Source organism: Anabrus simplex, chromosome 1 (assembly GCF_040414725.1).
Source record: "Anabrus simplex isolate iqAnaSimp1 chromosome 1, ASM4041472v1, whole genome shotgun sequence".
Lineage (NCBI taxonomy): Eukaryota > Metazoa > Arthropoda > Insecta > Orthoptera > Tettigoniidae > Anabrus > Anabrus simplex.
Window position 1 is genome coordinate 1687782207 of NC_090265.1, and position 12180 is coordinate 1687794386.

Consider the following 12180-nt stretch of genomic DNA (forward strand, 5'->3'; position numbering starts at 1 on the left):
GCTAGAAACTATTGGACTTTTAATTTGTGTTGTGACGTTATTATCACGATGGTTAAATACACTATAAAGCAAAGAATATTTTTGGTCGAGTGTTATTTGAACAAGAAGAAGAAACCATTTAAAAGGTGCTTCGAAAATTCCGTAGACAATTTTCCGGTGCGACAGTACCATCGAAACCTTCCGTACATCATCTCGTTTACAAATGGCGTAGTACTGGTTCCGTAATCAATAAGAAAAAGAAGCGAAGGAGAACAGCTCTCTCACGGGAGAGGTTAGAAGATATACAGGCAAGACTCCAGGTCAGTCCACATAAGTCGCTTCGGAGAGTAGCTCAGGAAAGTGGTATTTCACCTTTTTCAGCACGTAATGCAACAAAACTGTTACATTTACGATCTTATCGGATTCATTCAGTCCATAAAATACTGCCTACAGATTTCAATGCAAGAATACGATTTTGCCATTGGCTAATGAATAGTGTCCACGACGGTATTGTGGATCCCAACTTTCTTTTTATGAGCGACGAAGCCTGGTTTCATTTGAGTGGATATGTCAGTTCACAGAACAATTGAATCTGGGATACAGACAACCCGCACATTTTACAGCCGAGACCTCTGCACGATGTGAAGGTGGGTGTGTGGTGCGCTCTCAGTGCCCGACGAATTATCGGTCCGATATATTTTCAGGACATGATTACTTCTGACCGTTATATTCACAACATTCTGGAACCATTTTTTGCTGAACTGACTGAAGAATAGAAAAGGTACGGCTATTTCTAGTAACATAGTGCAACGGCCCATGCGGCGCGTAGCTCTATGCGACGGTTACGGGAAGTGTTCGATGATGATCAGATCATCAGTAAAGGCTTAAGGGCCCCCTCGTTCGCCTGATTTAAGCACATGTGATTTTTATCTACGGGGAAATCTTAAAGGAATACAGTAATGATCCTCGAACTGAAGAAGAATTAAAAATTGAAATTAGGAAAATTGTGCGTTCTATCGGTGTCCATGAACTACAAAGTGTGTTTCGAAATCTCATTACGAGATGTGAAGCTTGCATTGTAGCTGGAGGGGATCACTTTCAGCATCGTCTCTAAATACTGGTGAGTTCAGTTTAATTTCCTAGTTTATTTATTTATTTATTTATTTATTTATTTATTTATTACTGATGAGTTCAATTTAATTTCCTAGTTGATTTATGTATTTGTTTATTCATTTACTTATTTGTACAGAGCATCTATGTAGTCGGTGACTTCAGTTTCGTTTAGTTTCTATAGGCGTAATCGTGCCGCTTCTTTGAGCCCACTATGTCTGCTTGTCATTGCGGTCACTGCGCTCGCTGTCTGCGCTTCCCAGCGCGCCTAATCCTCGGCACTCCACTCTGAACTTTTAAATTAATCACCCTGTAGTTTCCAAACATGAGATCAGCTGGTCGCAGAGGGGAAAATGTAATCTTCGTTCGCGTGGCTCAGGCAACCGTTTCCGTGATTTTACACTCAGCTAACGCGATTGTGTGTACAACTCACTTTCTCTGGGCTCGTCCTCAGTGGAGAGGAAACTAACATCGTTCCATACCTGGCAAATAAGCTTGCCGAGCAGAAAGAAGTTTGGCGCTTTGGCCGTCCAATAAAGATCATTCATTTCAACACATGGTCTGGGGTATACACTCAGACAGTGTACAACTCATTAAGTCAGCCAAAATACTATCTTCAATTCTAGGCCTACACACAATAATTATTGCTCTTCATGGCCTCGTACTCAATAGTCCCCGGTTCAGTTGTGGAGCACATTTAGGGTTTGCCTGCCACTTTCTTAGGATGACGAAGTTCAACGTTGAAAGTAACCTCTCTGCATTTGTCCTGACAGCTGTAATAGATGCACCAACTCTACTCATGCACATCCTGATTTTCAGTCTGATCTACCATTTTCTCTAGATTATTCTCGTGAGGCGCAATGCCCTTCAATTTACTGTGTGATGATCTTAACCATGCACAAACTTGAATGACCGAAAGGCACTTTTGAAATACTCTGAAACACACCTAATGAAATGAATCCTAACGCAACCCTCGTATCTGTTCTAACCTACCATTAATAAAATAATTATAATGAAAATGTACACAGCCCCAGTCGTATTTATTGGATATGATAAGCAAAACACAAATGCCTATCTGGCTTACATTTACAGCTAATATCTATTTACAGTGGCCCTGATCGGAATCTGATCACTACATATCATGCCAATATGAATCAGTCGAACTTATCTTTCACCCCAGAAGCCATCTGCGACGTAGATATTCACTGCTTAGGTTGTATCCGACATACACGTTCGCAACCTAGGTTAGGATATATTTTATGATACCCGCTATCGCGACATTAGTCCGGTCTACCAACAGCAACCTAATTATAGGATATCTCACTGTTACATTTCAGTCCTTCTTAGCAGTATCCCTGATTACTGCACTCGAATTTGTATTACAGTGCGACTCGGTATAATTTACAGTATTTAGTACAGCTAACACTACTCAGATGAACTAAAATAAAAGTACAAGACTCTCTCATATCACTACCTGATGAAAACCCATTGTGTATCTCGACCTCGCGGACGACACGCAGAGTACGAATGTCAATAAAACATTGGTTAGGGGTTACGGTTACGCTTTCCTTTTTATAGTCTGAGGGAACCAACGCATCAATAGTGATTCCCCGCCTAACAAGAGGCTCCATTTGTGTTCGGCCTGCTACCTCGCAAAGGATATTTCAAATAAGTTGTAAATAACAAAACAGGCACAGTTACATCGTTTTAATGGCTTATTCTACTCCAAAAATATTATGGATCTGTGGGACTTATATACGGGATCGAATTCAAATGATTCCAGACCTGCGTATTTTGTGTTAGGGGACACCCTGTCGTTGTTCGGTAATTCCCCGATTTCAAATCTTTCGCTCTCTCTTTTGCATTCTGTTTGCTGACTCTCCTTTCTTCTCCTCGCGTACCCAAGCTATCGGAGGGGTTTACGTACACCAGTAAAATTACGGCATCACGCCTTGGTCTATCTGAGGGAAAAGTGCCGCACCCTGCTTGCTACGTGTTCGACACGTTTATAGTCACGGTTACTCAGGTTCCTAAGCTCGTTCCATAGCGCTAAATTCAAAATGTTCCGCAATTCAACCGGACCGTGATATGATACGGTTCAATATGAAGATAACGTTGGAATTCAAGAGGGTGGATTGAGGCAAATATTAATTTATAGGACGAGGAGTAAGGGATTGGAATACATTGAAAATGATAACCTACAGCCTGTTTTCCAGTCATTGACCGGGTCAGGGATGTAATGAATGAATGAACCATATATAGGCTATTAGTACGATGGTGTCGACACTCCCAAAGTGATTTATTAATGACTGATAGATGCTATGAAATTAGAATGAAGAGTGTTGCTGGAATGAAAGATGACAAGGAAAACCGGAGTACCCGGAGAGAAACCTGTGCCGCCTCCGCTTTGTCCAGCACAAATCTCACATGGAGTGACCGGGATTTGAACCACGGTAACCAGCGGTGAGAGGCTGACGCGCTGCCGTCTGAGCCACGGAGTTTTTTGGAATAAATTATGAAGGGAAATGTTCAATACATTTCCAAGTTCATTGACAATATGTTTTAAAAAGATAGGTAAACAATTATAAATAAATGTAAATATGAGTTAAAAATTTGGTAGGGAATCTGCTACCTGAGCGACCACCCTAAATGCAGATCATTGATTGATTGATTGATTGGTAATGTTGAAGACAGCGAACACACCGAGTTTCCGAGCCAGATAAATCAATCATTGAAGGTTAAAATCATCGACGCCTTGGACCAAAGACCACCATACTAACCATCAACGAGCACAGAATAATAGAGTTGTCAATACGCTGCCAGAGTTGAAGCCAGCGGACAAGTGCGGCCACCATGTTGGTTGTACCAGAACATTGCACACTAGTTGCTGTAAAGAAATATAATATCTAAATTGTACTTATTGTAAATTTTCTGTTGTCGTGCGGCTGAAGGAATGGGCTGTGCCATCTATATTCACTGCTTTCTCCAAGTATAGGTTGGGAGAATCAAAGGTTAATTTCTCTTCATTTTAGCCATTTGATGTGAGAAACACGTCAAGTACATATTTAGAGAGTACTTCTTTTTCTACCGCTTTTCCAACACATGTGGGGCCGCGGGTGCGAACTGAATCGCACATGTGGATTTCGCATTGTTTTACGACCGGATGCCCTTCTTGACGCCAACCCTACATAGAGAGATTAATCACTATTGCGTGTTTCTGTTGTGGATGGTAGTGTGACGTGCTATCTGAATAGGAAAATGAGATTGTTGGGACAAACACAAACACCCAGTCCCCGAGCTAGAAGAATTAATCGGACGTGATTAAAATTGCCAACCCGGCGGGAATCGAACCCAGGACCATCTGAACCTAACTTCTCAACGCTGGACATTTAGCCAAAGAACCGGATACATATTTAGAGAGTATTATTTTACAGGAGAGAGGCTTCCCTACAATTACGCCATAAACTGTTGAGGTTGTTTCATTAGACTCCTCTATGGCAACATAGGAAATACCAGACGTAGAACGTTTTGTCTTTGATAAAATGGGAGAAAATTGTTTTAACGTCCAAACAGACCTATCAGACCAATTGAAGGAAATTTTTATTACTGTCCTTGTAATTATCTAATTCATATGCCTACTGTGTATATTTTTTGTTGTGTGTGGCATTACGTGTGTTTACTATTCGTATTGGCCTAAATACTCATGAACCGCCCACATTGTTGCTCTTTTATTTAATATAGGCTCTGCCTTTTTCAGCCGGCCCCGTGGGGTAGGGGTAGCGTGCCTGCCTCTTACCCAGAGGCCCCGGGTTCGATTCCCGGCCAGGTCAGGGATTTTTAACTGGACCTGAGGGCTGGTTCGAGGTCCACTCAGCCTACGTGATTAGAATTGAGGAGCCATCTGACGGTGAGATAGCGGCCCCGGTCTAGAAAGCCAAGAATAATGGCCGAGAGGATTCTTCGTGCTGACCACACCACACCTCGTAGTCTGCAGGCCTTCGGGCTGAGCAGCGGTCGCTTGATAGGCCAAGGCCCTTCAAGGGCTGTAGTGCCATGGGGTTTGGTTGTTTATGCCTTTTTCACTATTTTAACTATACCTTGCAAATTCAATTTAGCAATTTGAGCAAAATACAACTTTATATTATACTAGGCTGTTTGATCGCATATTCCGAATTTTTAAGCTACTGCGATTTAAAAAGTGTTCTGGACTATTGAATGCGTATCATTACGACTAATATGCTTTTTTTATTGCGTTATATTGGTAAGAATACGAAGTAGCAACACCGAAATGCCTTTGAAATGACTGATTCTCATAGGAATTAACTGGCACTGATGATCTGGCCAATATGATGAAGCACGCAAAACTCGGCTTCGCCGAGCGAACGCAATACTTTAGGAAGGATTATTCCAGTGAAGCTCAACTTGCAGGATCCAGCAAGATATAACAGATATTTTATATGGACTGTATCGCTATTGACCTATCCAAGGCTTTTGATAGGAGAGATTATGGGTGATTACTGACAAAAATGAGGGCAATTGGACTAGACAAAAGAGTGGTTGAATGGGTGGCTACATTTCTAGAAAATAGAACTCAGAGAATTAGAGGAGGTGAAGCATTATCTGATCCTGTAATGAATAAGAGGGGGTCCCACAGGGCAGTGTAATTGGACCTTTATATTTTCTTATATATGTAAGTGATATGAGTAAAGATCTGGAATCACATATAAGGGTATTTGCGGATGATGTTATACTGTATGGATTAGTAAATGAGTTGCAGGATTGTGAGCGACAGCAAGGGAACTACAACAATGGACAGCGGACAATGGTATGAATGCAAATGGGATGAAAATTTAAGTTGTAAGATTCACAAGAGAAGTCCTCTCATTTTTAATTATTGTGTTGATGGGGTGATAGTACCTCATAGAGGCCAATTTAAGTGCCTACGTGTTAATATAAGGAATTATCTTTATTGGGGTAATCATATTAACGAGTTATTTAAGAAGGGTTACAGATATCTTCAATTGGTTATGATAGATTCAGGGGTTGTAGTAAGGATAAAAAGGAGAGGGCTTATAAGTCTCTGGTAAGATCACACTTAGAGTATGGCTCCAGTGTATGGGACCCTCACGAGGAATACTTGATACGAGAACTGGAAAAAGTTGAAAGGAAAGCAGCGCGATTTATTCTGGGTGATTTCCGAAAAAGGAGTAGTGTTGCAATCTTTGAGGACTTGCAAGAAAGGAGACGAGATGCTCGATTATGTGGTATGTTTCGAGCTATCATTGGTCAATTGGTGTGGAATGATATAAATAGAAGAATAAGCTTCAGTGGAGCTTTTAGAAGTAGAAAAGATCATAATATGAAGATAACGTTGGAATTCAAGAGGATATAGTGGGAGAAAATATTCATTTATAGGACGAAGAGTAAGGAATTGGAATAAATTATCAAGGGAAATGCACGATACATTTCCAAGCTCGTTGAAAATATTTAGGAAAGAGAGGCCGTGGCCTTACCTGGAGGAGAAGTGGGGAAGCCACGAACAACCACTTCGAGGATGGCTGAGGTGGGAATCGACCCCCCCACCCCCACCCTCTACTGAGTTGACGTCCCGAGGCTGAGTGGACCACGTTCCAGCCCTGATACCACTTTTCAAATTTTGTGACAAAGCCGGGAATGGAACCTGGGCCTCCGGGGATGGCAGTTAATCACACTAACCACTACATCACAGAGGCGAACTTCGATTTTTTTGTTCGATTACCGGTCAATCCGTTTCGTGACTTAAAATATAGTTTTCTTTTTATTTGCTGGTTATTGTGGCTATTGGTTTAAGAGAAAGCTCAACTATGCAACGTTCGCCTACGTAGCATATGGCAATAGGGCTTGAATGACGTTAAAATGATACATGTAGCTCACCTCCATTGGGCTCTCTCTGAAAAGAGCTCTACCACCTCGGGACGAGAACAGGAGTTTTTGTCTAGTTTCATAGCTAAATGGTTAAGATGTTGCCCTTTGATGCAAGAAGTCCTGGGTTCGATTCCTGTCCGGGTCAGGAATTTTAACCTTCATTGGTTAATTTTCTTCTGGTTCTGAGGTTGGATGTTTGTGCCGCCTTCAGCATTACTATTCATCTTAGGTAGGGACCCATTATGACAGATACACAGGTCGCCTATAGGGCGTCAGACCTGCACCACTCCTCTCCGGATGCCATACGCCATTATATTAATACTAGTAGACCCGTGCTGTTCCGCAGCATTCCTTATAATCATGGTACACCTGTCGCAGTCATATTGTTTTCCCTGCTCTTTCTAATATTTTTGTGGATATTTAATACCGGTACATAATAGCTTGTCCGCCTCTGTGGTGTAATGGTTAGTGTGATCATCTGCCATTCCGGAGGCCCGGGTTCGATTCCCGGCTCTGCCACAAAATTTCAAAAGTGGTACGACGGCTGGAACGGGGTCCACTCAGCCTCGGGAGGTCAACTGAGTAGACCCACCTCAGGCATCCTGGAAGTGGTTTTCCGTGGCTTCCCACTTCTCCTTCAAGCAGATGCTGGGATGGTACCTAACTTAAGGCCACGACCGCTTCCTTCCCTCTTCCTTGTCTATCCCTTCCAATCTTCCCATCCCCCCATGAGGCCCCTGTTCGGTATAGCAGGTGAGGGGACCTGGGCGAGATACTGGTCACCCTCCCTAGATGTATCCCCCGACCCAGAGTCTGAAGCTCCAGGACACTGCCCTTGAGGCGGTAGAGGTGGGTTCCCTCGCCAAGTCCGAGGGAAAAAACAACCCTGGACGGTAAGCAGATTAAGAAAGAAAGAAAGAAAGAAAGAAAGAAAGAAAGAAAGAAAGAAAATGTAGTCCAGGTGGTAGGCCTATGGTATCTGGCATCTTAATCGTCAACAGCGATTGCAGCGTGTCCTCTAGAAACCATTTGCACTTACATACTACGATCCTAGAAATGGACGAACAATCGTTTTCATTCGTCAGCTTTGAAAGACGCCGTTTCCACGGCGTGGGCGTGAATTTATTCGCTGTCGACTACATTTACGAAATAAAAAGCATACGCCTCAACCCAGGATCGACCCCTCGACCTCCTGCATGCTAACCTAAAACTCCATCCACTGCACCAACTGTACAGCGCGACTAATATGTGCTGACAGGGGTAGTTACTCTACATGTGGTTACAGTGTTGCCAGATTGCCACTCTTCAACGTCCTTTTTCTGCCGGATATACACACAGGACGAACATTTATGAGAGACATTTTGTTTATTGTCGGCATGTGAGGAGTCGCGCTGCGACGCCCGAGTGCGCGAATTTCGGTTCACTCTGTATAGAGATAAATGTAAATATTAGGTAAACGATTAATAGGGAATCTGCCACCTGGGCGACCGCCTTAAATGCAGATCATTGATTGATTGATTGCAGTACACATCGTCATCTCTATGTTATACTGTGCTCGTTGCTAACCATTCAGCCACGGGGAACTGGACGCCATCTTTGTTTCTAGCAGCGACTCCACGTGGTTATTTATACGTCATCTCCAGCGTTCTCAAACAATTGTGTGGGCTGTGTCTTACGTAACACAACTGACTTACGGATTTCTGACAGTGGAAAGGCAGGCTGGCAAAGTCAAGGACTTTAGAATGTTGTACGGTTTAATAAACAGAACAGAAATTATATCTAGCGAGCCTCCAATCAGAGCCAACTGAACCAATTGTAATGGCCTTACCGTTAACGTCGCGTTGTATTTCTGCTTCAGTGTTCAAAACCTTTGCTTTCCAAGGTCTCGAGGTTGAGTTAGGTCAAGGGCAGGTATATTCGTGGCCATTTAATTACCTTTCTCAAGTTTTACCGACGTGAAATCTTTGACTGGAGCAGACCACGATAAAGAACTTCCGTCTCGACATGGAGGTCTAATTGATTAGTGAAACTCTCTCTCTAGTAGAGTTTCGTTCTCCAGATCCAAAGATGCTGGGTCCAAACAAGGCAGAGGTAGCGGTGTTATCAAGGGCGGAAAAATTCCATTAGGCACTCCATGACCTACAATGTCGGCGTACAAAATATCTCTAGTGGCTCATTTGGTTTTACACGACAAAATTAATTATAACTCAACCATTGTTCGTCAGCTTAGCAAAATGCAACGTCGAAATTGATATTCAGGCAGCTTAAATTTCATCAGATCGAGACAATCCTATACATGGTGACTGTGTCCATATGTTTATTATTATTATTATTATTATTATTATTATTATTATTATTATTATTTATCAATTAGGGCCTTCTAGGGACCACGTGACAATTTCAATTGTTGATACTTTCTTGTTGCTCCTTCTTCCTCCAATACGCCTTCAACTGCTCAGTATGCGTCCTTTTTCTCTCCTCGGACCACTTTGAGCCTGCTTTCTTTCCTTCCTGACCTTGGAAAGCTTCCATTTTTAACATTTTCTTTCTAAAAGTCTCTCTCGCTATTGTTTCTTCTTCTCTTAGGTTGTTTCTTTCGAAATCTTTCTTGACTTCATGAATCCAGGTTGTTGTTGACTTCTTGGTCCATAGATATTTGAAGATCTATTTGGTTAACCTGTAGTCATCTATTCTGTATAAATGTCCAATAAATATCAATCGCCTCTTCCGCATTGTATCTGTTATGTTTTCTATATTCCGGAATATTTCGTCATTACCACTTGATTTCCAAAGTTCTGTTGTTCTTACAATGTGGATCGAGTGTTCGTATAATTCTTCTACATTTTCTTGTTTCTTTCTTCTTTCTTTCTTTCTTTCTTAATCAGTATACCGTCCACGGTTGGCTGAGGAGGGAATCGAAAGCCCTCTACTCACTTGACCTCCCACGGCTGAGTGGACCCCGTTCCAGCCCTCGTACCGCTTTTCAAATTTCTTGGCAGAGTCGGGAATCCAACCTGGACCTCTGGGGGTGGCGGCTAATCACACTAATCGCTACACCACAGAGGCGGTTATTATTATTATTATTATTATTATTATTATTATTATTATTATTATTATTATTATTATTATTATTATTATTATTATTATTATTATTATTATTATTATTATTATTATTAACATGGATATGTTCTTGGGTGGGGTATCTACCTGGAATTGGCGTCATCAATTTCCCGACAACACTGTAACCATGACAACCACTGTTCGTCTATGTATACTAGGTCAGTAGCGTCATCTTCTCATTGTGCGCCTTCTTCCTGTAACTAAGAGCTTGAGAAAATCTCGTATTAAGTGAACTCCGTTCTACTCCTCAGTCCAGAATTAAACTCTTTGAAGCTGGACTGAGTAGTCAGACGGTAGAGCGCTGACCTTCTGAGCCCAACTTGGCAGGTTCGATCCTGAAACAGTCCGGTTGTATAATACTCGCCATGTAAGCGTAGTCACTTAGGAAACAGCCTAACTCTTTCTCCCCTATTAATAATAATAATAATAATAATAATAATAATAATAATAATAATAATAATAATAATAATAATAATAATAATATATTTACGAGGTCTAGAATGTCTTTCATTTTCTCACAAGTCATGACCCTTCCCATTTTTTTGTGGATATACTAATTTTTCTTTCGATTTATCGGAACCCTCTATCTTTATTTCTTCTTTCGGTTTTCATGTCATTATTTTGTCATTTTTAACTGTTTGCTTTCTCTTATTGGTGATTTTTAAGTATTTATCCGTCTTTTACAGCATAATCGAACCAGTTTCACTATCTGCTTACTAGAAAGTTAACGTGAATGTTCATCTTCCGAAGTTTGGAGTACAATTATCTTTTTAGAAAAGTTATTTTCCTTTCCAGATCGTTTCTCTTTACGGATACGTGGGTTAATGATAAAAATTTCATTTTTCCTATTGAAAAGTATCACAGTTAAAAATGAAATAATAAATAAAGAGGTTCAACCTATTCAATACAAAAGAATAAGAAATGCAGACCTGGACTAGGGTCGAAACCTGTACCACTTCTACTTATTATTAAATAAGAATGTAATCACTGCATTTCTTATTCTTTTGTATTGAATAGGTTGAACCTCTTTATTTATTATTTCAATTTTAACTGGGATACGTGGTGTCCAAACAATCACGACCTACAGATCTTCGCATATTTTGTTGCTAATGGAAACCGAGATTCCATAACAAAAAAATGTAGGCTAATGTAAAATTGACAGATTACAAAAATTATAGAAATTCGGTCCCGGATTATATTTACTCGTATAATTCGATTATTCTTCGTAGGTCTGCCTCCATGGCTAATTGGTTAGCGTGCTGGCCTTTGGTCACAGAGGTCGAAAGTTTGATTGTACCAGGGGCTCTCAACTTGGGAGCGTGGATCGGTGACCACGGGGCCCTGAACTGAGACCTGGCATTGCTTCCACTTACTTGTGCCAGGCTCCTCACTCTCATCTATCCTAGCCGAGGTCTAGGGAGTTTTCACGCCGTTCGTGGCTCTTGTCTTCCTTTCGCCGATACCTTCTTTTTTCGAAATGTTGGATCCCTTCAATTTGTCTAGTTGTACTTCCTCTTAAAACAATAATCACCATCACCACAGAGTTCGACTCCCGGCAGGGTCGGGAATTTTAATCATAACTGGTTAACTCCGCTGGCACGGGGGCTGGGTGTATGTGTCGTCCTCATCATCATTTCATCCTCATCACGACGCGAAGGTTGCCTGCGGGAGTAAATCAAACGACCTGCATCTGGCGAGCCGAACTTGTCCCCGGAGACTCCCAGCACTAAATGCCATACGCCATTTCATTTCATTCTTCATATACTGTAATTCTATACATTGGATATTGTATTTGGATTAGTATTGTATTAGTAGGACTCCCGAATGAACCTCATCATCTCCTCGACTGTATTACCAGGAAATTCCCACGCCTCGCCACGGTAAGAAACACGATCTTAAAATGAGCCATTGAGTATTCTAGATCGCTACAGCCAGAGCACAGAAGACAGGTAACACTGCTGGACAATAAACGTCCACCCTCTAAGGTTAACTTCAGTACACTCATCTGTAAGCACTCGAAAGCTAAATAAATTTAAGGACTCCAAACCATGGGAAGTTTCCACAAGC